General features: G+C 41.5%; 7 pseudogenes; 4 read left to right on the top strand and 3 right to left on the bottom strand.

The window, feature by feature from the left end:
* Positions 1–1,433: 1,433 nt before the first annotated feature.
* LOC134968374 (5S ribosomal RNA) lies at positions 1,434–1,552 on the bottom strand (annotated as a pseudogene).
* A 5,283-nt stretch (positions 1,553–6,835) lies between these two features.
* On the bottom strand, positions 6,836–6,954 carry LOC134968343 (5S ribosomal RNA; annotated as a pseudogene).
* A 264-nt stretch (positions 6,955–7,218) lies between these two features.
* Positions 7,219–7,338, bottom strand: LOC134967096 (5S ribosomal RNA; annotated as a pseudogene).
* Positions 7,339–10,310: 2,972 nt separating this feature from the next.
* LOC134967095 (5S ribosomal RNA) lies at positions 10,311–10,430 on the top strand (annotated as a pseudogene).
* Positions 10,431–10,694: 264 nt separating this feature from the next.
* On the top strand, positions 10,695–10,813 carry LOC134968097 (5S ribosomal RNA; annotated as a pseudogene).
* Positions 10,814–15,700: 4,887 nt separating this feature from the next.
* On the top strand, positions 15,701–15,820 carry LOC134967114 (5S ribosomal RNA; annotated as a pseudogene).
* A 264-nt stretch (positions 15,821–16,084) lies between these two features.
* Positions 16,085–16,203, top strand: LOC134968338 (5S ribosomal RNA; annotated as a pseudogene).
* Positions 16,204–27,180: the final 10,977 nt, after the last annotated feature.

Here is a 27,180-nt window from a genome sequence, read left to right as displayed (position 1 = left end):
TTTATATATATATATATATATATGTGAGCAAAGGATGAGGTAGAAAAGGCGACCATTGGTGTCAATCAGACGCAGAGGATGGGCAGTTGCAATAAAAATTAAAAATTTATTTAAACTGTGGTGTACTAAAACAAAGATAGAGTAAAAAAGTGGAATTTTATACAGAAAAAATAATATAATAAGCACAGGGGGGTAAATAAAAATGCTTAAAAACTTTACAATTGACATAAAAATTGGTAATGGGACATTAAAATACACAGGATTAAGAGAGTCAAAAAAGGAGATATAAAATGCAAAAAGTTGAAAAAAGGGAGTATAATAGCTTAACTTAATAGTTGAGGTATAGATCAAAGCAGCACCCAACGCGTTTCGTCCTGTCTGGACTTCATCAAGGGGTAGTTTGGGACTGGAGACAGATCATCTATATATACTAATCCTATAGAGGAAGTGGTGCTTACATCACTTCCTGTGGTTAATTGATTATAGTGATAAAAAGCAGCAAAAGGGAGTCAAACTGTCACAGAGAAATGTGCTTATTTAAAAATGTATGTCAGGTGTTGAGGATATGGTATTGGTGTACAGTATAACACGTTAAAAAACTTAAAGTAGCACGGAGCCGCGGACTTCCTGTCCGGGTCCCGTGTGACCTCATATCCGCCCCACATCCGGCATCCTGTTACGCAAACTGCGCATGCGCCGGCTCCGTATGTCGGGAGATTTCCGCGCCTCTGCTGGGGGATCCTTGATGCGGCAGACGAGTTCCTGTGTGCGTAGGGGAACAACGTCCTCCGGAGGCCATGTCCTTATCATAGCTGTTCCTCAATGTCCTATTAGTTGCGGCGGCCATGTTTTTGGAGTCCGATACACATATAGAGATTCTCAAAGTCCAATTTCTCGTCTGGAATAATGTCCTCAGGCCAGCACTTCGTACTTCTCCATATGCAGTCATATATAAAAGAAAGAATTGGGTCAGGAGTTTGTAGTGGCACAGTTTTAATGTGAACCACAAAACACAGTGAATATAAAATCTATACAATAAGTATATAGCAAAAACAGGTGTACTGCATACCTGTATTTAATGATATTACTATCAATGACAAGGTGGAGAACTTATATGGAAGTGGCACAGTTGCCATAGTCGAATTTAGTAAAATATGCTTACGCTTTAAATAGAGTCACTTTGGTGTGAAAATATAGTTATACGAAAGAGAAGAAGAAATAGTAGTGAGAGAATTAGAATTTAGAACACAGTGATTTAAAAATAGTAATGATATAAAGTCCTTTGTGGGAGTGGGAGAACCCCAACGGAACTTAATTAGAGAGATGAAGAGACGGTCTTATAGCAAAGGATTAAGTAGTATTGGAGCAGGTGGCGAAATGTATATATCTATAATTAGTGGAGCATTCCTGCAAAATTTCTCCCGGCCTCTCCAAAGTTACAACACCCGGTCTTCTAAGGAGGTCTCCCATCCTTATACCAGCCGGGCCCAGCCTTGCTTAGCTTCCAAGATCAGACGGTATTGGGCGACCCCAGGGTGGTATGGTTGTAATGATAGTGTGGGAGCAATATGCCTGCGCTCCAAATTATCCGTATATACAGAAAAAATCAGGCCTATTTGCTAAGGTCTGAAAAGCATAAACAAGTTGCCAAAACCGTATTGGAAACAAGATACTGAAAACAGATGTTTCCAGGTGAGAATCAACCTATCAAGAATGAAATGCATATTAAAGTAGTGGGAAAGAAAGGCAATAGGGGATATTAGAAGTGGGGCATTTGATGTCAGTTGCTTTAAAACCTCTGTTCTGTCCTTTTGAAAAGTTACAGCACCTGATCTCCCCTGGGGGTCTCCCAGCCAGGTACTGGTCAGGCCCAGACACTGCTTCGGTTCCAAGATCGGCCGGAGTTGGGCATGTCCAGTATGGTATGGCTGTAAAATTATTCAAGAGACCTTGTGGCACGACCGAGGTGAGAGGTATTGGGGAGGGGGGGGGGGGAAAGAAGGGGGAGGGGGCTAGTACCAAAAAGAGCTTACATCACAAGAAGGGTGCAATTTCATATCCTTCATTGAAGCCATCTGGGTGCAGGGTGTTCAATTCGTAGATCCAGAACATCTCTCTTCTAGACAGTAGGTTTGAGAGATCACCTCCTCTTTCTCCCAGGGATACCATTTCAATGCCTTTGTAGGTTAGTGCCTCTGGGTCGGAATTGTGGTATTGGTGAAAGTGTCTTGATACAGCGTGCGTTAGGACTTTATTCCTAACGTTTCTGATGTGTTCTTGGATGCGAAGTTTCAGTGCCCTCTTAGTTTTTCCAATGTACTTCATTTTGCAAGGGCATTCCAGAAGGTAGATCACTGATGTTGTATTGCAGTTAATAAATTGTTTAATCCGATATTCTTTGTTGGTGTTGGTATTGAGAAAAGTTTTCCTGTTTTGGTGAAGATATCTACAAATGTTGCATCTGCCGCATTTAAAGCTGCCCACACACTTCGGCATGGTGTTTCTTGCTTCAGGGTTTCTTAGCATGCTGGGTGCCACAAGGTCCTTCAGGCTTTGAGATTTCCTAAAGACCAATCTAGGCTCTTTTGTGAGGTGGTCCTTCAGAATAGGATCCATCTGTAAGATGTGCCAATGTTTCTTGAGTGTTTGTTTGATAAGATTCTCGTGTCTACTGTATGTGGTGATGAACTTCACTGTATTTTCTTTGTTCTCCTTGGACTTATATTTGAGGAGGTCTCTCCTATCCAGGTTCTTTGTTCTGGCTGTAGCTCCTTCCAGAAGTCGAGTGGGATACCCCTTCTCCCTAAACCTTTCCCGGTACACCTCGAGTTGTTTATCCCTGTCTTCACTGGCTCCACAGTTTCGTGCTATTCTGTTGAATTGAGAGAACGGGATGTTGTCCTTCCACTGTTGTTGGTGGTTGCTTTTGTAATGCACATAGCTGTTCAGATCAACCTTCTTGATAAAATTGCTTGTAATGATGTCTCTACCTGAGTGTGTTAAGACAAGGTCCAGGAATTCGATTCTTTCAGTGTCATCCATGGCCGTGAAGCTGAGATTCATATCATTCTCCGAAATGTGAGTTAAAAATCTTTTAAAACTCGGCTGGTCTCCTTCCCATACGATAAAAATGTCATCAATATACCGTTTATAAAAAATGATGTTGTGCTGATATGGGTTGTTTGTAAAAACGTATTTGTTCTCCCACTGTCCCATAAAAAGATTGGCAAAGCTGGGTGCAAAGATAGTGCCCATAGCTGTGCCGCAGATCTGGAGATAAAATCCATCTAGAAACTTAAAATAATTGTGTTTCAGTATAAAATGCATGAGTTCGCATATAAAAATCCTGTGTTCCTCCGTGATGAGATGGTCTCTGCTGAGAAATTCATTACACGCCTCGATCCCCTTTTCGTGTTCTATACAGGTGTATAGAGATTGCACGTCTATCGTGACCCATCTGTATGTGTCCTTCCACTGGAATGTGTCCATCATATTCAGGACCGATGTAGTGTCTTTTAGGTAGGCCGGTAATTCCATCACATATTTCCTTAGGAATATGTCCACATATTCCGAGAGGTGTGAGGTCAGGGAATCAATCCCTGCCACAATAGGTCTACCTGGGGGGTTGTCAAGGGATTTATGTATCTTAGGGAGAAAATAAAAGATGGGGGTGGTGGGGTTGGAATTAAGCAGGTACTGGTACTCCTCTTTTGTAATAATTTCACGCCTGAAGCCCTTAAGAAGCATTGTTCTCAGTTCTTCCACAAAAGACTCCTTAGGGTCATTGGCCAGTGGGGTGTATGAGGATCTGTCTCCTAGTAATCTGTTTACTTCTATGGTATAGGCTTCCCTATCCATAATTACCAACCCCCCCCTTTGTCAGCCGCTTTTATAACGATATTCTTGTTCTCCTGTAATCGTTTGATGGCTTCTGTTTCCCTATTTGTAAGATTTCTTTCCTTGATTGGTGTAATGTTGGCATCACAGAGGTCTTTTTTGACCAATTCGTAGAAGAGTCCCACATTATGTCCCTTGGATTCTAGGGGGTAAAATTTGGAAGTTGGTTTTAAGCCTGATTTTGATTGTTCATAATTTTGTATGACTGCATTCTCCTTTTTGAGAAAGTGGCGTTTGAGAGTAATCTTGCGTATGAATTTATTCAAGTCTATAAAGATATCAAACTTATTCATGCCCTTAGTCGGTGCAAATGAGAGACCCTTGTTCAGCAATGTAGTTTCGTGATTGGTCAGCGTGTGGCCTGAGAGGTTGAAAATGCCTTTTGATGTTGAAGATTCTAGTTTAGGTTCCGTCTTTTGAAGAGGCTTTTCCCTCCTGCCCCCGCGACATCCTCTTCTTCTTCTAATCTTCTTTTCCTTGGTGATGCATTTGTGACTTTACATCTTACGGCTGCCCTTGTCGTATTTTGATGGTACTGGTTGGTACCGGGTGATAAAAAAGTTTCCTCCGTGTTGGAGTCCATTCTCTGTAACGCTGAGAACCTATTGGTGGTTTTGATCTGGTTTACCTGGGTTCTAGGACCTCTAGGTTTTTTTGGGACGGACTGCCAGTAATCCCTTTTTCCTTTTGGATCCTGTTGTCCTCCTCTACTGAAACGACTCCAGTTCTTGATCGTATTATTTTCATAGTCATGCCTGTCCCTGGCAAATTTCCTTTCCTTATTCTTGATCACCTCCTCCTCTATGTGTTCAAGTTTTTTGTTAAGGACTTTCTCATTAATCCTAAAGTCGTCTTTGTCCTTATGGACCTCCATTTTTCCCTCAGCCTCTTTGATCTTTACTTCCAAATCTGAGATAATGCGTTTCTTTTCCGTAATCAAGAGTCTCATGAGGTTTATGGAGCAGTTGTGTAACGTGTTGTCCCATTCCTTCATGAAGTCCTGGTTGTCCAGTCCAAAGGTGGGCTGTTTAGAGATCCTAAGCCCCCTAGGAACTCGGTTGACACTGACATAATGTTCTAGGCCTCTTATATCCCACCATGCCTTAACTTCCTTTGTCAATAATCTTTCTATGCCCCAAAACATGTCATCAAGATCGTTAGTGGGATGTTTTGTCTCGAGGTTAGCGGTTTCATTGAAGATTTTCTGGCACATATTACTCCTCTTTTTAGTGCGTTCATTGGTTCCAAACATACTGTGTGTGATACCGACTTTCTCCAGGCAGCTGAAAACAGTAATACCAAAAAGGGATGTGTACCAGGGAAGCTATCAGCGCCACAGATGCAGTATTCAAAATATCAACACTAGTAATGGAACTCCCACAGTGATATTATTAAAAGATATATATATATATATATTAAAAGATATCTGCCTCTTAGACACTCCCTCTAAAATTGGGGCGTCAGCCTGTTACCTCAAATAGAATTAGGCACTGGTATAGGTGCCTGTGGTGAACACTTGTGAACAAAGGATGAGGTAGAAAAGGCGACCATTGGTGTCAATCAGACGCAGAGGATGGGCAGTTGCAATAAAAATTAAAAATTTTATTTAAACTGTGGTGTACTAAAACAAAGATAGAGTAAAAAAGTGGAATTTTATACAGAAAAAATAATATAATAAGCGCAGGGGGGGTAAATAAAAATGCTTAAAAACTTTACAATTGACATAAAAATTGGTAATGGGACATTAAAATACACAGGATTAAGAGAGTCAAAAAAGGAGATATAAAATGCAAAAAGTTGAAAAAAGGGAGTATAATAGCTTAACTTAATAGTTGAGGTATAGATCAAAGCAGCACCCAACGCGTTTCGTCCTGTCTGGACTTCATCAAGGGGTAGTTTGGGACTGGAGACAGATCATCTATATATACTAATCCTATAGAGGAAGTGGTGCTTACATCACTTCCTGTGGTTAATTGATTATAGTGATAAAAAGCAGCAAAAGGGAGTCAAACTGTCACAGAGAAATGTGCTTATTTAAAAATGTATGTCAGGTGTTGAGGATATGGTATTGGTGTACATTATAACACGTTAAAAAACTTAAAGTAGCACGGAGCCGCGGACTTCCTGTCCGGGTCCCGTGTGACCTCATATCCGCCCCACATCCGGCGTCCTGTTACGCAAACTGCGCATGCGCCGGCTCCGTATGTCGGGAGATTTCCGCGCCTCTGCTGGGGGATCCTTGATGCGGCAGACGAGTTCCTGTGTGCGTAGGGGAACAACGTCCTCCGGAGGCCATGTCCTTATCATAGCTGTTCCTCAATGTCCTATTAGTTGCGGCGGCCATGTTTTTGGAGTCCGATAGACCGATACACATATAGAGATTCTCAAAGTCCAATTTCTCGTCTGGAATAATGTCCTCAGGCCAGCACTTCGTACTTCTCCATATGCAGTCATATATAAAAGAAAGAATTGGGTCAGGAGTTTGTAGTGGCACAGTTTTAATGTGAACCACAAAACACAGTGAATATAAAATCTATACAATAAGTATATAGCAAAAACAGGTGTACTGCATACCTGTATTTAATGATATTACTATCAATGACAAGGTGGAGAACTTATATGGAAGTGGCACAGTTGCCATAGTCGAATTTAGTAAAATATGCATACGCTTTAAATAGAGTCACTTTGGTGTGAAAATATAGTTATACGAAAGAGAAGAAGAAATAGTAGTGAGAGAATTAGAATTTAGAACACAGTGATTTAAAAATAGTAATGATATAAAGTCCTTTGTGGGAGTGGGAGAACCCCAACGGAACTTAATTAGAGAGATGAAGAGACGGTCTTATAGCAAAGGATTAAGTAGTATTGGAGCAGGTGGCGAAATGTATATATCTATAATTAGTGGAGCATTCCTGCAAAATTTCTCCCGGCCTCTCCAAAGTTACAACACCCGGTCTTCTAAGGAGGTCTCCCATCCTTATACTAGGCGGGCCCAGCCTTGCTTAGCTTCCAAGATCAGACGGTATTGGGCGTCCCCAGGGTGGTATGGTTGTAATGATAGTGTGGGAGCAATATGCCTGCGCTCCAAATTATCCGTATATACAGAAAAAATCAGGCCTATTTGCTAAGGTCTGAAAAGCATAAACAAGTTGCCAAAACCGTATTGGAAACAAGATACTGAAAACAGATGTTTCCAGGTGAGAATCAACCTATCAAGAATGAAATGCATATTAAAGTAGTGGGAAAGAAAGGCAATAGGGGATATTAGAAGTGGGGCATTTGATGTCAGTTGCTTTAAAACCTCTGTTCTGTCCTTTTGAAAAGTTACAGCACCTGATCTCCCCTGGGGGTCTCCCAGCCAGGTACTGGTCAGGCCCAGACACTGCTTCGCTTCCAAGATCGGCCGGAGTTGGGCATGTCCAGTGTGGTATGGCTGTAAAATTATTCAGGAGACCTTGTGGCACGTCCGAGGTGAGAGGTATTGGGGAGGGGGGGGGGGGAAAGAAGGGGGAGGGGGCTAGTACCAAAAAGAGCTTACATCACAAGAAGGGTGCAATTTCATATCCTTCATTGAAGCCATCTGGGTGCAGGGTGTTCAATTCGTAGATCCAGAACATCTCTCTTCTAGACAGTAGGTTTGAGAGATCACCTCCTCTTTCTCCCAGGGATACCATTTCAATGCCTTTGTAGGTTAGTGCCTCTGGGTCGGAATTGTGGTATTGGTGAAAGTGTCTTGATACAGCGTGCGTTAGGACTTTATTCCTAACGTTTCTGATGTGTTCTTGGATGCGAAGTTTCAGTGCCCTCTTAGTTTTTCCAATGTACTTCATTTTGCAAGGGCATTCCAGAAGGTAGATCACTGATGTTGTATTGCAGTTAATAAATTGTTTAATCCGATATTCTTTGTTGGTGTTGGTATTGAGAAAAGTTTTCCTGTTTTGGTGAAGATATCTACAAATGTTGCATCTGCCGCATTTAAAGCTGCCCACACACTTCGGCATGGTGTTTCTTGCTTCAGGGTTTCTTAGCATGCTGGGTGCCACAAGGTCCTTCAGGCTTTGAGATTTCCTAAAGACCAATCTAGGCTCTTTTGTGAGGTGGTCCTTCAGAATAGGATCCATCTGTAAGATGTGCCAATGTTTCTTGAGTGTTTGTTTGATAAGATTCTCGTGTCTACTGTATGTGGTGATGAACTTCACTGTATTTTCTTTGTTCTCCTTGGACTTATATTTGAGGAGGTCTCTCCTATCCAGGTTCTTTGTTCTGGCTGTAGCTCCTTCCAGAAGTCGAGTGGGATACCCCTTCTCCCTAAACCTTTCCCGGTACACCTCGAGTTGTTTATCCCTGTCTTCACTGGCTCCACAGTTTCGTGCTATTCTGTTGAATTGAGAGAACGGGATGTTGTCCTTCCACTGTTGTTGGTGGTTGCTTTTGTAATGCACATAGCTGTTCAGATCAACCTTCTTGATAAAATTGCTTGTAATGATGTCTCTACCTGAGTGTGTTAAGACAAGGTCCAGGAATTCGATTCTTTCAGTGTCATCCATGGCCGTGAAGCTGAGATTCATATCATTCTCCGACATGTGAGTTAAAAATCTTTTAAAACTCGGCTGGTCTCCTTCCCATACGATTAAAATGTCATCAATATACCGTTTATAAAAAATGATGTTGTGCTGATATGGGTTGTTTGTAAAAACGTATTTGTTCTCCCACTGTCCCATAAAAAGATTGGCAAAGCTGGGTGCAAAGATAGTGCCCATAGCTGTGCCGCAGATCTGGAGATAAAATCCATCTAGAAACTTAAAATAATTGTGTTTCAGTATAAAATGCATGAGTTCGCATATAAAAATCCTGTGTTCCTCCGTGATGAGATGGTCTCTGCTGAGAAATTCATTACACGCCTCGATCCCCTTTTCGTGTTCTATACAGGTGTATAGAGATTGCACGTCTATCGTGACCCATCTGTATGTGTCCTTCCACTGGAATGTGTCCATCATATTCAGGACCGATGTAGTGTCTTTTAGGTAGGCCGGTAATTCCATCACATATTTCCTTAGGAATATGTCCACATATTCCGAGAGGTGTGAGGTCAGGGAATCAATCCCTGCCACAATAGATCTCCCTGGGGGGTTGTCAAGGGATTTATGTATTTTAGGGAGAAAATAAAAGATGGGGGTGGTGGGGTTGTAATTAAGCAGGTACTGGTACTCCTCTTTTGTAATAATTTCACGCCTGAAGCCCTTAAGAAGCATTGTTCTCAGTTCTTCCACAAAAGACTCCTTAGGGTCATTGGCCAGTGGGGTGTATGAGGATCTGTCTCCTAGTAATCTGTTTGCTTCTATGGTATAGGCTTCCCTATCCATAATTACAAGCAATTTTATCAAGAAGGTTGATCTGAACAGCTATGTGCATTACAAAAGCAACCACCAACAACAGTGGAAGGACAACATCCCGTTCTCTCAATTCAACAGAATAGCACGAAACTGTGGAGCCAGTGAAGACAGGGATAAACAACTCGAGGTGTACCGGGAAAGGTTTAGGGAGAACGGGTATCCCACTCGACTTCTGGAAGGAGCTACAGCCAGAACAAAGAACCTGGATAGGAGAGACCTCCTCAAATATAAGTCCAAGGAGAACAAAGAAAATACAGTGAAGTTCATCACCACATACAGTAGACACGAGAATCTTATCAAACAAACACTCAAGAAACATTGGCACATCTTACAGATGGATCCTATTCTGAAGGACCACCTCACAAAAGAGCCTAGATTGGTCTTTAGGAAATCTCAAAGCCTGAAGGACCTTGTGGCACCCAGCATGCTAAGAAACCCTGAAGCAAGAAACACCATGCCGAAGTGTGTGGGCAGCTTTAAATGCGGCAGATGCAACATTTGTAGATATCTTCACCAAAACAGGAAAACTTTTCTCAATACCAACACCAACAAAGAGTATCGGATTAAACAATTTATTAACTGCAATACAACATCAGTGATCTACCTTCTGGAATGCCCTTGCAAAATGAAGTACATTGGAAAAACTAAGAGGGCACTGAAACTTCGCATCCAAGAACACATCAGAAACGTTAGGAATAAAGTCCTAACGCACGCTGTATCAAGACACTTTCACCAATACCACAATTCCGACCCAGAGGCACTAACCTACAAAGGCATTGAAATGGTATCCCTGGGAGAACGAGGAGGTGATCTCTCAAACCTACTGTCTAGAAGAGAGATGTTCTGGATCTACGAATTGAACACCCTGCACCCAGATGGCTTCAATGAAGGATATGAAATTGCACCCTTCTTGTGATGTAAGCTCTTTTTGGTACTAGCCCCCTCCCCCTTCTTCCCCCCCCCCCCCCCCCCCTCCCCAATACCTCTCACCTCGGACGTGCCACAAGGTCTCCTGAATAATTTTACAGCCATACCACACTGGACATGCCCAACTCCGGCCGATCTTGGAAGCGAAGCAGTGTCTGGGCCTGACCAGTACCTGGCTGGGAGACCCCCAGGGGAGATCAGGTGCTGTAACTTTTCAAAAGGACAGAACAGAGGTTTTAAAGCAACTGACATCAAATGCCCCACTTCTAATATCCCCTATTGCCTTTCTTTCCCACTACTTTAATATGCATTTCATTCTTGATAGGTTGATTCTCACCTGGAAACATCTGTTTTCAGTATCTTGTTTCCAATACGGTTTTGGCAACTTGTTTATGCTTTTCAGACCTTAGCAAATAGGCCTGATTTTTTCTGTATATACGGATAATTTGGAGCGCAGGCATATTGCTCCCACACTATCATTACAACCATACCACCCTGGGGACGCCCAATACCGTCTGATCTTGGAAGCTAAGCAAGGCTGGGCCCGGCTAGTATAAGGATGGGAGACCTCCTTAGAAGACCGGGTGTTGTAACTTTGGAGAGGCCGGGAGAAATTTTGCAGGAATGCTCCACTAATTATAGATATATACATTTCGCCACCTGCTCCAATACTACTTAATCCTTTGCTATAAGACCGTCTCTTCATCTCTCTAATTAAGTTCCGTTGGGGTTCTCCCACTCCCACAAAGGACTTTATATCATTACTATTTTTAAATCACTGTGTTCTAAATTCTAATTCACTACTATTTCTTCTTCTCTTTCGTATAACTATATTTTCACACCAAAGTGACTCTATTTAAAGCGTATGCATATTTTACTAAATTCGACTATGGCAACTGTGCCACTTCCATATAAGTTCTCCACCTTGTCATTGATAGTAATATCATTAAATACAGGTATGCAGTACACCTGTTTTTGCTATATACTTATTGTATAGATTTTATATTCACTGTGTTTTGTGGTTCACATTAAAACTGTGCCACTACAAACTCCTGACCCAATTCTTTCTTTTATATATGACTGCATATGGAGAAGTACGAAGTGCTGGCCTGAGGACATTATTCCAGACGAGAAATTGGACTTTGAGAATCTCTATATGTGTATCGGACTCCAAAAACATGGCCGCCGCAACTAATAGGACATTGAGGAACAGCTATGATAAGGACATGGCCTCCGGAGGACGTTGTTCCCCTATGCACACAGGAACTCGTCCGCCGCATCAAGGATCCCCCAGCAGAGGCGCGGAAATCTCCCGACATACGGAGCCGGCGCATGCGCAGTTTGCGTAACAGGACGCCGGATGTGGGGCGGATATGAGGTCACACGGGACCCGGACAGGAAGTCCGCGGCTCCGTGCTACTTTAAGTTTTTTAACGTGTTATACTGTACACCAATACCATATCCTCAACACCTGACATACATTTTTAAATAAGCACATTTCTCTGTGACAGTTTGACTCCCTTTTGCTGCTTTTTATCACTATAATCAATTAACCACAGGAAGTGATGTAAGCACCACTTCCTCTATAGGATTAGTATATATAGATGATCTGTCTCCAGTCCCAAACTACCCCTTGATGAAGTCCAGACAGGACGAAACGCGTTGGGTGCTGCTTTGATCTATACCTCAACTATTAAGTTAAGCTATTATACTCCCTTTTTTCAACTTTTTGCATTTTATATCTCCTTTTTTGACTCTCTTAATCCTGTGTATTTTAATGTCCCATTACCAATTTTTATGTCAATTGTAAAGTTTTTAAGCATTTTTATTTACCCCCCTGTGCTTATTATATTATTTTTTCTGTATAAAATTCCACTTTTTTACTCTATCTTTGTTTTAGTACACCACAGTTTAAATAAATTTTTAATTTTTATTGCAACTGCCCATCCTCTGCGTCTGATTGACACCAATGGTCGCCTTTTCTACCTCATCCTTTGTTCACAAGTGTTCACCACAGGCACCTATACCAGTGCCTAATTCTATTTGAGGTAACAGGCTGACGCCCCAATTTTAGAGGGGAGTGTCTAAGAGGCAGATATCTTTTAATATATATATATATATATCTTTTAATAATATCACTGTGGGAGTTCCATTACTAGTGTTGATATTTTGAATACTGCATCTGTGGCGCTGATAGCTTCCCTGGTACACATCCCTTTTTGGTATTACTGTTTTCAGCTGCCTGGAGAAAGTCGGTATCACACACAGTATGTTTGGAACCAATGAACGCACTAACAAGAGGAGTAATATGTGCCAGAAAATCTTCAATGAAACCGCTAACCTCGAGACAAAACATCCCACTAACGATCTTGATGACATGTTTTGGGACATAGAAAGATTATTGACAAAGGAAGTTAAGGCATGGTGGGATATAAGAGGCCTAGAACATTATGTCAGTGTCAACCGAGTTCCTAGGGGGCTTAGGATCTCTAAACAGCCCACCTTTGGACTGGACAACCAGGACTTCATGAAGGAATGGGACAACACGTTACACAACTGCTCCATAAACCTCATGAGACTCTTGATTACGGAAAAGAAACGCATTATCTCAGATTTGGAAGTAAAGATCAAAGAGGCTGAGGGAAAAATGGAGGTCCATAAGGACAAAGAAGACTTTAGGATTAATGAGAAAGTCCTTAACAAAAAACTTGAACACATAGAGGAGGAGGTGATCAAGAATAAGGAAAGGAAATTTGCCAGGGACAGGCATGACTATGAAAATAATACGATCAAGAACTGGAGTCGTTTCAGTAGAGGAGGACAACAGGATCCAAAAGGAAAAAGGGATTACTGGCAGTCCGTCCCAAAAAAACCTAGAGGTCCTAGAACCCAGGTAAACCAGATCAAAACCACCAATAGGTTCTCAGCGTTACAGAGAATGGACTCCAACACGGAGGAAACTTTTTTATCACCCGGTACCAACCAGTACCATCAAAATACGACAAGGGCAGCCGTAAGATGGAAAGTCACAAATGCATCACCAAGGAAAAGAAGATTAGAAGAAGAAGAGGATGTCGCGGGGGCAGGAGGGAAAAGCCTCTTCAAAAGACGGAACCTAAACTAGAATCTTCAACATCAAAAGGCATTTTCAACCTCTCAGGCCACACGCTGACCAATCACGAAACTACATTGCTGAACAAGGGTCTCTCATTTGCACCGACTAAGGGCATGAATAAGTTTGATATCTTTATAGACTTGAATAAATTCATACGCAAGATTACTCTCAAACGCCACTTTCTCAAAAAGGAGGATGCAGTCATACAAAATTATGAACAATCAAAATCAGGCTTAAAACCAACTTCCAAATTTTACCCCCTAGAATCCAAGGGACATAATGTGGGACTCTTCTACGAATTGGTCAAAAAAGACCTCTGTGATGCCAACATTACACCAATCAAGGAAAGAAATCTTACAAATAGGGAAACAGAAGCCATCAAACGATTACAGGAGAACAAGAATATCGTTATAAAAGCGGCTGACAAAGGGGGGGGGGGTTGGTAATTATGGATAGGGAAGCCTATACCATAGAAGCAAACAGATTACTAGGAGACAGATCCTCATACACCCCACTGGCCAATGACCCTAAGGAGTCTTTTGTGGAAGAACTGAGAACAATGCTTCTTAAGGGCTTCAGGCGTGAAATTATTACAAAAGAGGAGTACCAGTACCTGCTTAATTTCAACCCCACCACCCCCATCTTTTATTTTCTCCCTAAGATACATAAATCCCTTGACAACCCCCCAGGTAGACCTATTGTGGCAGGGATTGATTACCTGACCTCACACCTCTCGGAATATGTGGACATATTCCTAAGGAAATATGTGATGGAATTACCGGCCTACCTAAAAGACACTACATCGGTCCTGAATATGATGGACACATTCCAGTGGAAGGACACATACAGATGGGTCACGATAGACGTGCAATCTCTATACACCTGTATAGAACACGAAAAGGGGATCGAGGCGTGTAATGAATTTCTCAGCAGAGACCATCTCATCACGGAGGAACACAGGATTTTTATATGCGAACTCATGCATTTTATACTGAAACACAATTATTTTAAGTTTCTAGATGGATTTTATCTCCAGATCTGCGGCACAGCTATGGGCACTATCTTTGCACCCAGCTTTGCCAATCTTTTTATGGGACAGTGGGAGAACAAATACGTTTTTACAAACAACCCATATCAGCACAACATTATTTTTTATAAACGGTATATTGATGACATTTTAATCGTATGGGAAGGAGACCAGCCGAGTTTTAAAAGATTTTTAACTCACATTTCGGAGAATGATATGAATCTCAGCTTCACGTCCATGGATGACACTGAAAGAATCAAATTCCTGGACCTTGTCTTAACACACTCAGGTAGAGACATCATTACAAGCAATTTTATCAAGAAGGTTGATCTGAACAGCTATGTGCATTACAAAAGCAACCACCAACAACAGTGGAAGGACAACATCCCGTTCTCTCAATTCAACAGAATAGCACGAAACTGTGGAGCCAGTGAAGACAGGGATAAACAACTCGAGGTGTACCGGGAAAGGTTTAGGGAGAACGGGTATCCCACTCGACTTCTGGAAGGAGCTACAGCCAGAACAAAGAACCTGGATAGGAGAGACCTCCTCAAATATAAGTCCAAGGAGAACAAAGAAAATACAGTGAAGTTCATCACCACATACAGTAGACACGAGAATCTTATCAAACAAACACTCAAGAAACATTGGCACATCTTACAGATGGATCCTATTCTGAAGGACCACCTCACAAAAGAGCCTAGATTGGTCTTTAGGAAATCTCAAAGCCTGAAGGACCTTGTGGCACCCAGCATGCTAAGAAACCCTGAAGCAAGAAACACCATGCCGAAGTGTGTGGGCAGCTTTAAATGCGGCAGATGCAACATTTGTAGATATCTTCACCAAAACAGGAAAACTTTTCTCAATACCAACACCAACAAAGAGTATCGGATTAAACAATTTATTAACTGCAATACAACATCAGTGATCTACCTTCTGGAATGCCCTTGCAAAATGAAGTACATTGGAAAAACTAAGAGGGCACTGAAACTTTGCATCCAAGAACACATCAGAAACGTTAGGAATAAAGTCCTAACGCACGCTGTATCAAGACACTTTCACCAATACCACAATTCCGACCCAGAGGCACTAACCTACAAAGGCATTGAAATGGTATCCCTGGGAGAAAGAGGAGGTGATCTCTCAAACCTACTGTCTAGAAGAGAGATGTTCTGGATCTACGAATTGAACACCCTGCACCCAGATGGCTTCAATGAAGGATATGAAATTGCACCCTTCTTGTGATGTAAGCTCTTTTTGGTACTAGCCCCCTCCCCCTTCTTCCCCCCCCCCCTCCCCAATACCTCTCACCTCGGACGTGCCACAAGGTCTCCTGAATAATTTTACAGCCATACCACACTGGACATGCCCAACTCCGGCCGATCTTGGAAGCAAAGCAGTGTCTGGGCCTGACCAGTACCTGGCTGGGAGACCCCCAGGGGAGATCAGGTGCTGTAACTTTTCAAAAGGACAGAACAGAGGTTTTAAAGCAACTGACATCAAATGCCCCACTTCTAATATCCCCTATTGCCTTTCTTTCCCACTACTTTAATATGCATTTCATTCTTGATAGGTTGATTCTCACCTGGAAACATCTGTTTTCAGTATCTTGTTTCCAATACGGTTTTGGCAACTTGTTTATGCTTTTCAGACCTTAGCAAATAGGCCTGATTTTTTCTGTATATACGGATAATTTGGAGCGCAGGCATATTGCTCCCACACTATCATTACAACCATACCACCCAGGGGACGCCCAATACCGTCTGATCTTGGAAGCTAAGCAAGGCTGGGCCCGGCTAGTATAAGGATGGGAGACCTCCTTAGAAGACCGGGTGTTGTAACTTTGGAGAGGCCGGGAGAAATTTTGCAGGAATGCTCCACTAATTATAGATATATACATTTCGCCACCTGCTCCAATACTACTTAATCCTTTGCTATAAGACCGTCTCTTCATCTCTCTAATTAAGTTCCGTTGGGGTTCTCCCACTCCCACAAAGGACTTTATATCATTACTATTTTTAAATCACTGTGTTCTAAATTCTAATTCACTACTATTTCTTCTTCTCTTTCGTATAACTATATTTTCACACCAAAGTGACTCTATTTAAAGCGTATGCATATTTTACTAAATTCGACTATGGCAACTGTGCCACTTCCATATAAGTTCTCCACCTTGTCATTGATAGTAATATCATTAAATACAGGTATGCAGTACACCTGTTTTTGCTATATACTTATTGTATAGATTTTATATTCACTGTGTTTTGTGGTTCACATTAAAACTGTGCCACTACAAACTCCTGACCCAATTCTTTCTTTTATATATGACTGCATATGGAGAAGTACGAAGTGCTGGCCTGAGGACATTATTCCAGACGAGAAATTGGACTTTGAGAATCTCTATATGTGTATCGGACTCCAAAAACATGGCCGCCGCAACTAATAGGACATTGAGGAACAGCTATGATAAGGACATGGCCTCCGGAGGACGTTGTTCCCCTACGCACACAGGAACTCGTCCGCCGCATCAAGGATCCCCCAGCAGAGGCGCGGAAATCTCCCGACATACGGAGCCGGCGCATGCGCAGTTTGCGTAACAGGACGCCGGATGTGGGGCGGATATGAGGTCACACGGGACCCGGACAGGAAGTCCGCGGCTCCGTGCTACTTTAAGTTTTTTAACGTGTTATACTGTACACCAATACCATATCCTCAACACCTGACATACATTTTTAAATAAGCACATTTCTCTGTGACAGTTTGACTCCCTTTTGCTGCTTTTTATCACTATAATCAATTAACCACAGGAAGTGATGTAAGCACCACTTCCTCTATAGGATTAGTATATATAGATGATCTGTCTCCAGTCCCAAACTACCCCTTGATGAAGTCCAGACAGGACGAAACGCGTTGGGTGCTGCTTTGATCTATACCTCAACTATTAAGTTAAGCTATTATACTCCCTTTTTTCAACTTTTTGCATTTTATATCTCCTTTTTTGACTCTCTTAATCCTGTGTATTTTAATGTCCCATTACCAATTTTTATGTCAATTGTAAAGTTTTTAAGCATTTTTATTTACCCCCCTGTGCTTATTATATTATTTTTTCTGTATAAAATTCAACTTTTTTACTCTATCTTTGTTTTAGTACACCACAGTTTAAATACATTTTTAATTTTTATTGCAACTGCCCATCCTCTGCGTCTGATTGACACCAATGGTCGCCTTTTCTACCTCATCCTTTGTTCACAAGTGTTCACCACAGGCACCTATACCAGTGCCTAATTCTATTTGAGGTAACAGGCTGACGCCCCAATTTTAGAGGGGAGTGTCTAAGAGGCAGATATCTTTTAATATATATATAATCTAGTTGTATTCCGGCGGCACTCACTCAGGACTTGTACAGCAAATCAATAAAGCAGAGACAACGCTCTTAACTCAGTTAACGTTTCAGATTTATATCTTTCGTCAGAACAGCATATACATAATAATCCACGTACCTTTATACCCTTCACCATCACCCGTGCACCAAATCCCAGGCTCGTCCACGCCGGCAGGGGACGGATGACGTCATCAACCTGCACCACTCTCCCAGACGCTCCTCCCCGTCGACGTCCCGGTTGCCATAGGGACCATCTATAAACAACAAGAGTGCAATATACATTATACTACGTCTCCAGTAAAAACGCTGGAACCAGCTACCAAGTTGCACATGACTAGCAATCAATCATAATAAATTTCAAGTATAAAATCATTCTGACCTATATATTATCCACTTTTAATCTGTAAAACAGTTTAAGCTGAAATGCTCATTAAGTCCACCCGGGGCAACTGTATTTAATTGGTGTATCCACCTGGCTTCCCGCTGTAATAACAACCTACCTCTATCGCCACCGCGAATATTTTTAGGTTGTTGGTCTATGATTTTATATTTGAGGGTTGCCAACCCATGTCTAAACTTGGCAAAATGCCTGGCCACTGGTTGTGCCTGGCTCTGTCCCTCAATAGCTGCACGGATTGCGGACCTATGCATGGCCATTCTCTCGCGAAATTGTCGTGTGGTTTTACCCACATAAAAAAGCCCACATGGGCATCTTATATAGTAAATCACATGGGTACAAGTACAAGTCAGAATTTTGTCTATTTTTATGAACTTCCCCGTATGGGGATGTGAAAAACCAGGGCCCACCTCCATGTAGCTGCAGGTTGTGCAGCCCACACATCTGTAACACCCCGGTTTTTTGGTCAAAAATGTAGTTTTCTGGATAGGTCGAAATGAAGAAATGTCATTATGTACCAAGTAATCCTTCAGATTCCTATTCCTAGTGTAACTAGGCAATAGGGACATATCCTTGAAGGTACTTGTTTCCTTATCCGATGCAATAATTGACCAAGCTTCCCTCGTATGTTTAGAGATTTCACCACTGATAGTTGAAAATCTCTGAACAAAGGGGATTTTATGCTGCATCTTATCTGTCTTGACATTTGATTTTTTAAGTAGATCCCTTCTATCTAGCTTTAAAACCTTCGCTTTCGTTTTCATCAGTTTCTTCCAATTATATCCCCTCGACTGAAAATTACGGGCCATACCATCTATCTCCAATTCAGTATTAACAATATTGTCTGAGATTCTGTGTGCCCTTAGGAACTGGGAATATGGTAAACTATATTTGGTTGTAGCGGGGTGAAAGCTAGAAGCCTGCAATAGGGTGTTTTTATCGGTCGGTTTTTTGTAGAGACCAGTATGTAACCGTCCTTCTGACAGAGTAATTTCGACATCCAAATAGTTTACCCGTACCTCACTAATAATGACAGTAAACTTAATGTTTACATCTCTCTGATTGATCTCTGAGATCAATTGATCAATTGATCTTATTAGTTGGATTCCCACTTAAACGCTTGTATGTGGTATTATCAGCCAATTGACGTCGGATTTCCCTATCATACTGTACCCAATATTGGGTACAGTATGATAGGGAAATCCGACGTCAATTGGCTGATAATACCACATACAAGCGTTTAAGTGGGAATCCAACTAATAAGATCAAAATACTTATTGATAATACTATTGATTTGGGGCTACAGGCAGGGTGGATTGACAGTGATACAGCTGGATATTTAAAAGTTGAACACCCTATAACACCTATTATTTATACACTGCCTAAAATCCATAAGCGGCTTGAAGATCCTCCGGGTAGACCGATTATATCGGCCCGGGGGTCTCTTTTACAGCCCTTGGCAGTATATGTGGACCAATTTTTACAACCCTTGGTGCCGAATACCACTAGTTATGTTCGTGATACTACTGATTTTCTTCTGAAGATTAAGGATCTTGTAGTTCCTGACGGTGAAGTTTGGTTAGTAACCCTTGATATTCAGTCGCTGTATACAGTAATACCACACAGTGATGGCATTGATGCTATTAGGCGACATTTGATTGAAGCAGCTCACAAACAACCTCCTATTGAATTTTTGACCAGCCTGGTGGAACTGGTTTTGAAGCAGAATTATTTTTTGTACGGTTCTACATTTTTTGCCCAAGTAAATGGCACGGCCATGGGGTCTAATTTGGTGCCGGCATACGCCAATTTATATATGGCCATATATGAGCGTAATTATATCTTTCGCCAATTTGGACATAAATGTTTAATATACGTTAGATTTATTGATGATTTTTTTTGCTGTGGTCTGGCACTGGGGACGAAGTAACTAAGATGGTTGAAACGCTTAATGCGTTAGATGAACCAATTAGGTTTACCGTTAACATGGATCTACACTCTGTAGACTTTTTAGACGTAACTGTGTGGAGGGAGGGTCTTCGACTGTGTACCACTTTGTTCCGTAAGCAGACGGATAGGAACACATTGCTACAGGCTACGAGCCAACATCCTCCCACTCTGAAGGAAAGTCTACCGATTTCCCAGTTCCTGAGGGTACTCAGAATTAATTCCTCTAATGAACTTGCTCAGCTACAGATTGATGAGATGAAGTCCAGGTTTATGCAACGAGGGTACTCACCTAACACACTTGAGAGATGTATCAAGAAAGCATATCATCGGTATAATCATCCAAAAGATAAAGTACCTAAGAAGGCTACTGATAATAGGATGATACATGTGAGCACATATGATCATACTTCACAGATTGCAAAGAAGATATATGAAAAGAATTGGCCACTTTTAACTACTGATCCAAGTTTGAAAATACGTGGTATTAAACCCCCGATGTGTGCATATAAACGAGGTCCCAATCTGCGACAACTTTTGATGCGTCCCACTTTGCAACCAAATGTGGGACCATCGAGTTGGTTGCGCTCTGGAAGGACCGGATGCTTTAAGTGCAAGGGGTGTACCACATGCAATTCTATGGTCAGTGGTAAGGACTTTCGCCATCCACATAATGGCACCAAAATTTCCATCAAACATAATGTGACGTGTACCAGTGCTTTTGTGGTTTATATAATTATCTGCCCCTGCGGACTCTACTATACAGGGATGACTAAGAGATCCTTTAGGGATAGGATGGCAAACCACAGATATTCCATCAGACAAGCCATTGAATTGGGCAATACTGACAAACCAGTTGCTAAACATTTTCTTCTTGCTAATCATCAAGTAGCTGCATTGCGTTGTATGGTCATTGACCACGTTCCTGAACCCATACGGGGTGGAGATCGTATTCTAACTTTAAAAAAGTGTGAAGCAAGGTGGATTCATAGACTGGACACCATAACTCCACGCGGGCTTAATGAGAACAATCCACTTAACATATTCATTCATTAAGTAGTATAGAACAGAGGTCAATTATTGACCCCTTTCCCTAGAGGCACAGGGTTACTGTTTATATTATTGTTTGTTTTATTGGTATATTGGTTTGGTGTTGGTGACAGTGATCACCATATATTGAAATTTTAATCTGGGGGTACTATTGGGTGTATTGTTTCTGCCGGGTCCTCTTCTGTAGCATCATCTTTGATTATGTGCTATGCTATTAGGTTTAAGGGTTTTATGTTTGATCCCCACATCTTATCGGTGATATTCTGCCGAGGGATTTTGGGATTGATAATACCTTTGTTATGATATAGATATTGATAAGCTGATTAATCCTAATGTACTGTCTATATATCTGCAGCCTATGAGCAGTGTTATTACCCTGTCTTTGTATTTCAGTTTTTTATTGATACAGTCTGATATCATGTGATTTGCTGATATAGAGCCTATATGATATTGAGTTAATTCTCTCAATGTGAAGTAATTACTAGGCTTGTAATCTGCTTTATATATACTATGCAAACTATTGGATTGCGACATATTTTGTATACCATATCAGACATGTATGATATCAAGGCAGTTTAACATCTGGGTCACATTGCGATATAGGTGTGAACCCTAATCTAATTTGGGTCTAGTTATTGTGGGGAGCAGCATGGAGCGCAATCTAGACTTATACGTCTTTTTAGCATTTCCGGGCTTTGTAATCTTTAGTTGTATGTGGTTACCCTGGCTACGAATAGCAAGTATGACACGCTCTAATGCGCGGTTAGCACATCACTAAAATGTGCGCCGCGCTACCATGGTTACCGGTGACGCGTATGGATTTAACTCTGTAGCCATGGTAACGCGCGATACGGATGACGTATTTCCGGTAGCTCCGGACGCGCGGCGCAGCGTTCACAGCTGTCTCCTGTGTTTGAATAATGATACCTATCTCGGTGACATGCATTTTGATTCTTACTTGCTCTGTGAGTCCAGGATGTTATATTATATACATAACGGGGGGGGGGTTTGAATCACACTGCAGGTATCCTATTTGGGTGGATTACATTGTTGATTGATATTTGATGGGCTACATAAGGGCACCCGGCAGGCAGTGTCAGTATGTGTGTAATTGGCATGTTGTTTGGATGTCTCCATTGATTGTCCTGAGAAAGGCCCTAGGGGCCGAAACGTCGACACACTATTGGTGATTATAATGTATCAATAAACCTTTATACTCTTATGGACTGGTGAGTGCCCTCTGTTGGATTTTCCAACACACCTGGTATATATATATATATATATATATATATATATATATTTATTTCCCTTGTATTAAATATATATATATTTCCCCCTTCTTGTCCTATTAAAAACACCATATTATATTCATAAGAAACACCAACCACCTTTCTAAAGATATAACATAAAGCACTCATATAATAATCAAATGAAGTTAAAAACATGAATTGTGTATAGTCAGTATGCAACCTGACATGTAATGGGTAACTAGTACTATCTTCAGAATGTTTGCTCATTCTGTTCTTTGTATTTGGTGCTAAAAACACATGAGAGCATGATCATGATGAGATTGATAATAGTGAAACTTATATTTTTGTTTCACTCCTTACAGGCACCATGGGATCTGTCTGTTGTTCTGAATGCGCCGCAAGAGTCTCCATTTGAACCTCTTGAGTCAGTGAACCTTAAATGGCTCACAGTCAAAGTCCTGTTCCTACTGGCTATTGCCTCTGCTAGGAGGGTGTCGGACCTAGGCGCTTTGTCCTGTTGTCCACCCTTTCTGATATTTCACAGTGACCGTGCAATTCTTAGAACTCGTCCTGGTTATTTGCCTAAGGTGGTGTTATCTTTTCACCTTAACCAAGAGATTGTGATTCCGGCCTTTATCTCTTCTGGTTTGTCCTACAAAGAGTGATCTACGGGCTCTCCATATATATGTGGAGAGGACTGCCTTTATCAGGTGGTCAGATTCCCTTTTTGTATTTTTGGGTTTTCACAAACGTACCTGGCCTGCGACTAAGCAAACCTTGGCCAGATGGATTAGAATGGGGATTGCACAAGCTTATGCACAAGCTGGACCTCCAGCTTCTGCTGCTATTAAAGCCCATTCTAATAGGTCTGTTGGACCCTCTTGGGCGACCCGCCATGACTCGTCTGCAGAACATTTGTGCAAGGTGCTACGTGGTCCACAGTGAACTCGTTCATTGGGTTCTATGCCTTTGATACTTCTGCCTCCCAGGATGCTTCCTTTGGACGCCGGGTTCTCATATCCGCAAGGCGCGTCCCCTCCCTTGAGGAACTGCTTTTGGACATCTCCAATGTATTCCCTGTGGAACACATGCAGTAAAGGAGATTTATGGTAGACTTACCATTGTTAAATCTCTTTCTGCGAGGTACACTGGGTTCCACAGGGCGCCTGCCCTGACACACCTAGCTTATATGGGTTTGTATGGCATTAGTCTTTGGTCCCTTCTCCTGTCGTGAGAATGTGGTTCTATGTGACTAACATCTGTCTTCTCTTTTACCTGCTCCTGCATTGGACTGGTTAACTAAACTGAGCTCACAGTGCCTGGAGGTGGGGTTATAGAGGAGGCCCCAATGCATCTTGGGACAGCTAAAGCTTTAACCTGTTGGTGCCTGGGTCAAGATCCATCTCTACACCCCCAATGTATTCTCTATGGAACCCAGTGTACCTCGCAGAAAGAGATTTAACAATGGTAAGTCCACCATAAATCTCCTTTTTTTTACCATGGAAATTAAATTGGGTGGTACATAGGGGCCCTTACAAATGTTATTCTTGGGGCCTACAATATATGTCCCTGGACCAGCTTCTTGTAATGTGTTATAAATGAACTGGAGGGCATAATAATACATAATATAACAAATGCTGTGTCTCTGTAGAATCATTGGGACATGGGCCCCTTTAAAATGATGGGCCCCTTTAAAATGTTGCTGTGGAGCCCACAAAGCTCTGCTATGCCCCTGTCTCAATCCTTTACACACCCACCACCACTAGCCCATGAAACAGCTCTTGCACAATTTTATTGTCACACCAAACCTGTAAATTTAAATAGTGAAAATCCAAAACAAAATGACTCCGCACACAGGGCCCGATTCAGAGATGGAAGCAGCAGCAACACTGAAATATTCTAAAGCAGCAGAAGGCATCTGTAGTAAAAAGACGCCTCCTGCATGTATCGCAGATCCGAGTCCTGCCTCCAAAACTAGCCACCAGAATTACTGTATAGCAAAGTACATAGATTAAATATTTATTTATTTTTAAGAACTCCAGGCTATCAGTTATTACGGGTGTAGTATGTTATGCCGGCGGCCGGGGTCCCGGCGACCAGCTTACCGGCGCCGGGAGCCCGACCGCCGGCATACTGACAGTGTGGCGAGCGCAAAGGAGCCCCTTGCGGGCACGGTGGTGCACTACGCGCGCCACGCTATTTTATTTTCTCTCCAGGGGGGTCATGGACCACCACGAGGGAGAATAGCTGTCGGTATGCCGGGTGTCGGGATCCCGGCGCCGGTATACTGTGCGCCGGGATCCCGACATTCGGCATACTGAAGACCACCCGTTATTACATACTATCATTAACAGCTTTATTTTTGTAAAGCTGCACATTCTGCATGTTTGTGGACACAAGCACTTTGGACCTGATTCCGATTTGCATGCACATGGCTACGCAGCTGCAAGTTTTCAGCCTATGGACTTACTAATCATCGCAAGTGAAGCACCCACCCGGCAAAGAATAGAGATATCCGCCAGAGCCATAGCTTCAATGCAGTAATAAGCAATATAAAATCCCAGAGTATCTGTGGTCACGCAGACTGGCTGCATCAGTAGAGGCGCCATGTTTCTATATGTACATGATCACAGCTGTAGTCAAAACATGCCCCAAAAATGGTCATGGGGTAGATTCAAATAGCACAGCTTAAGCTTTCCCTGTCATTCAGTTAATGTCGCTACCCCACGCAGTAAGCCCCAGAGGGTACACTTAATGCAGATTTTTCCTTGTAACCTCAGGAGCTGTGAGGAAGAATGTGCATTAAGTGCATCCTGTGGGGTTTACCACATGAGGTAACCCATAGTTTCCATGCACTTAATGTTAGCTGCTGGTTTACATCATGGGAAAATTGGCTAATAATTTAATAGCTTTGTGTGTTAAACCTGGATTAGCCATGTGGTAAATGCAACTGACTGAATCTGCCTCTTACTCTAATGAAACAGGAGCCGTCCTTTGAACCTTTGTAGTCCTGCAGTAACTGTTCTAGAGTTTATACAGTTGGTAAACTGAAACAAATGTATGGCTCATTGATTTCCCAGGAAATAAATTCCCATAAGATTTTTGATGTCAATCTAATTCAGATTCAATTCCCCAAGAACAGCCACCTTTCTTTTACATTAAGTGAAACAGTGTATTCAAATAAGGGTAATAAAGGTACAGTAGTAATGGACAAAAAAGTTTTTAAAGCATTTAAATCTGATGGGAATATGAAATCTTTCCACTACTACAAGGAATGTATCAAAATATGTAAAAAAGGAAATTTGAGTAGCTAAAATAGAAAATGAAAAACAAATTGCCAAGGAAAGCAAATCAAACCCAAAAAGTTTTTTAAGTATATCAATGAAAAAAATGCTAAAAAAAAGACAACATAGAACCCCTAAAAAGCGAACTAGGCGAATTGTTAAATAGTGACATTGAAAAAGCAGAGATATTGAACAAATTCTTTTTGTCAGTATTTACTAGAGAAGAACAAATGATGGGAATAGAACATGATAATAGTAAGGATAGTGTCCAGAAACATTTAACTTGTTTAAGTGAGGATGAAGTCCACGAGCGACTACAAAAAATTGAAGATTAATAAATCTCCAGGGCCTGATGGACTAAAGCCGGAGGTTCCAATGAACCACTCTTGAAAAAAGTCTACAGAGGACCGAAACGCGTTGTTTGGACGGAGGAGCTGTATACGAAAAGACATTGGTGACTACATGCTGAAATAACCTATTGCATTGGTGTCAGGCTATTCAGCCTTGGACCTCATCTGCTAACTTTAAAGCTAGCCCACTGCACAAATGGGATATGGTAAGAGATCTACTCCTCTTGTTTTTGAGCATAAGTCACTTTAATGGATATTTGTGAATCCATAATGCATTTATCCATTTTATCATGTTGTATGTTTGTCTAGTGAATTCACTTTATGTATATTTTATTGTAAATAAATTGATTCACCTTTGCTTACCATTATATTGTGGATATTTATCCTATTGGTTTACTATCAAATCCCATGGTAAAGATCACTTATCAATTAATGGGTAATTATAAACCTTTAAGGATCTAGCGCCAATGGTCGCCCCTGAGGACGACCTAAGTTGGTCGAAACAGCTGTCGGGCTGTGGGCTGTGCTTGTATGTACGCTCCTCGTGACCACATGGAATAAACCTTGATTTCTCTTTGCATCAAAAATCGTGAGTGCTGGCTTGTTTTACTTTTTCCTGCATTTGGATCAAGTGAGTGCCTTTATATCATTTTTTGCTGCCTTGCACCTCCCTTAAACTTTTTGTCTATGGCCTTGAGTGCTGTCTCTATTTCTTTTCTATATATATATATATATATATATATATATATATATATATATAATATTGTGTGCAGATATCCTGCACTAGTTTCTCCTTATACGTGCAATGGCTCAGGTGCCTTCCAGGCATTCTGTGTCCCAGTATATGCAAACAAATTGGCGGCACTCAGAGACTTGGTCCGATCATCTATAGACCGATACATATATAAGTGTGGGATAAGTTTTAGATAGATGTTATTAATCTAATTCAATCATTTAAAAAAATGTCAATTACTGGAAAATATATTAGCTAGTTAAGTGATTACAAACTGTGAACATGCACTTGAACAAACCCTGCTGCACTAAAAAGTTGAAATGCAATTTTTTATTTTTTTATAGAGCGTAATGTAAATACTGTCTGCTTTGGTGCATGCAACACGCTTGCTAGCCAGTTTTGTTTTTTGGCTGCAGTTTAGAGTTGTA

The sequence above is a fragment of the Pseudophryne corroboree genome, chromosome 10 (assembly GCF_028390025.1).
Source record: "Pseudophryne corroboree isolate aPseCor3 chromosome 10, aPseCor3.hap2, whole genome shotgun sequence".
NCBI classification, from domain to species: domain Eukaryota; kingdom Metazoa; phylum Chordata; class Amphibia; order Anura; family Myobatrachidae; genus Pseudophryne; species Pseudophryne corroboree.
The sequence above is the reverse complement of the archived record's forward strand: the minus strand, read 5'-3'. Positions and strand labels throughout refer to the sequence as shown.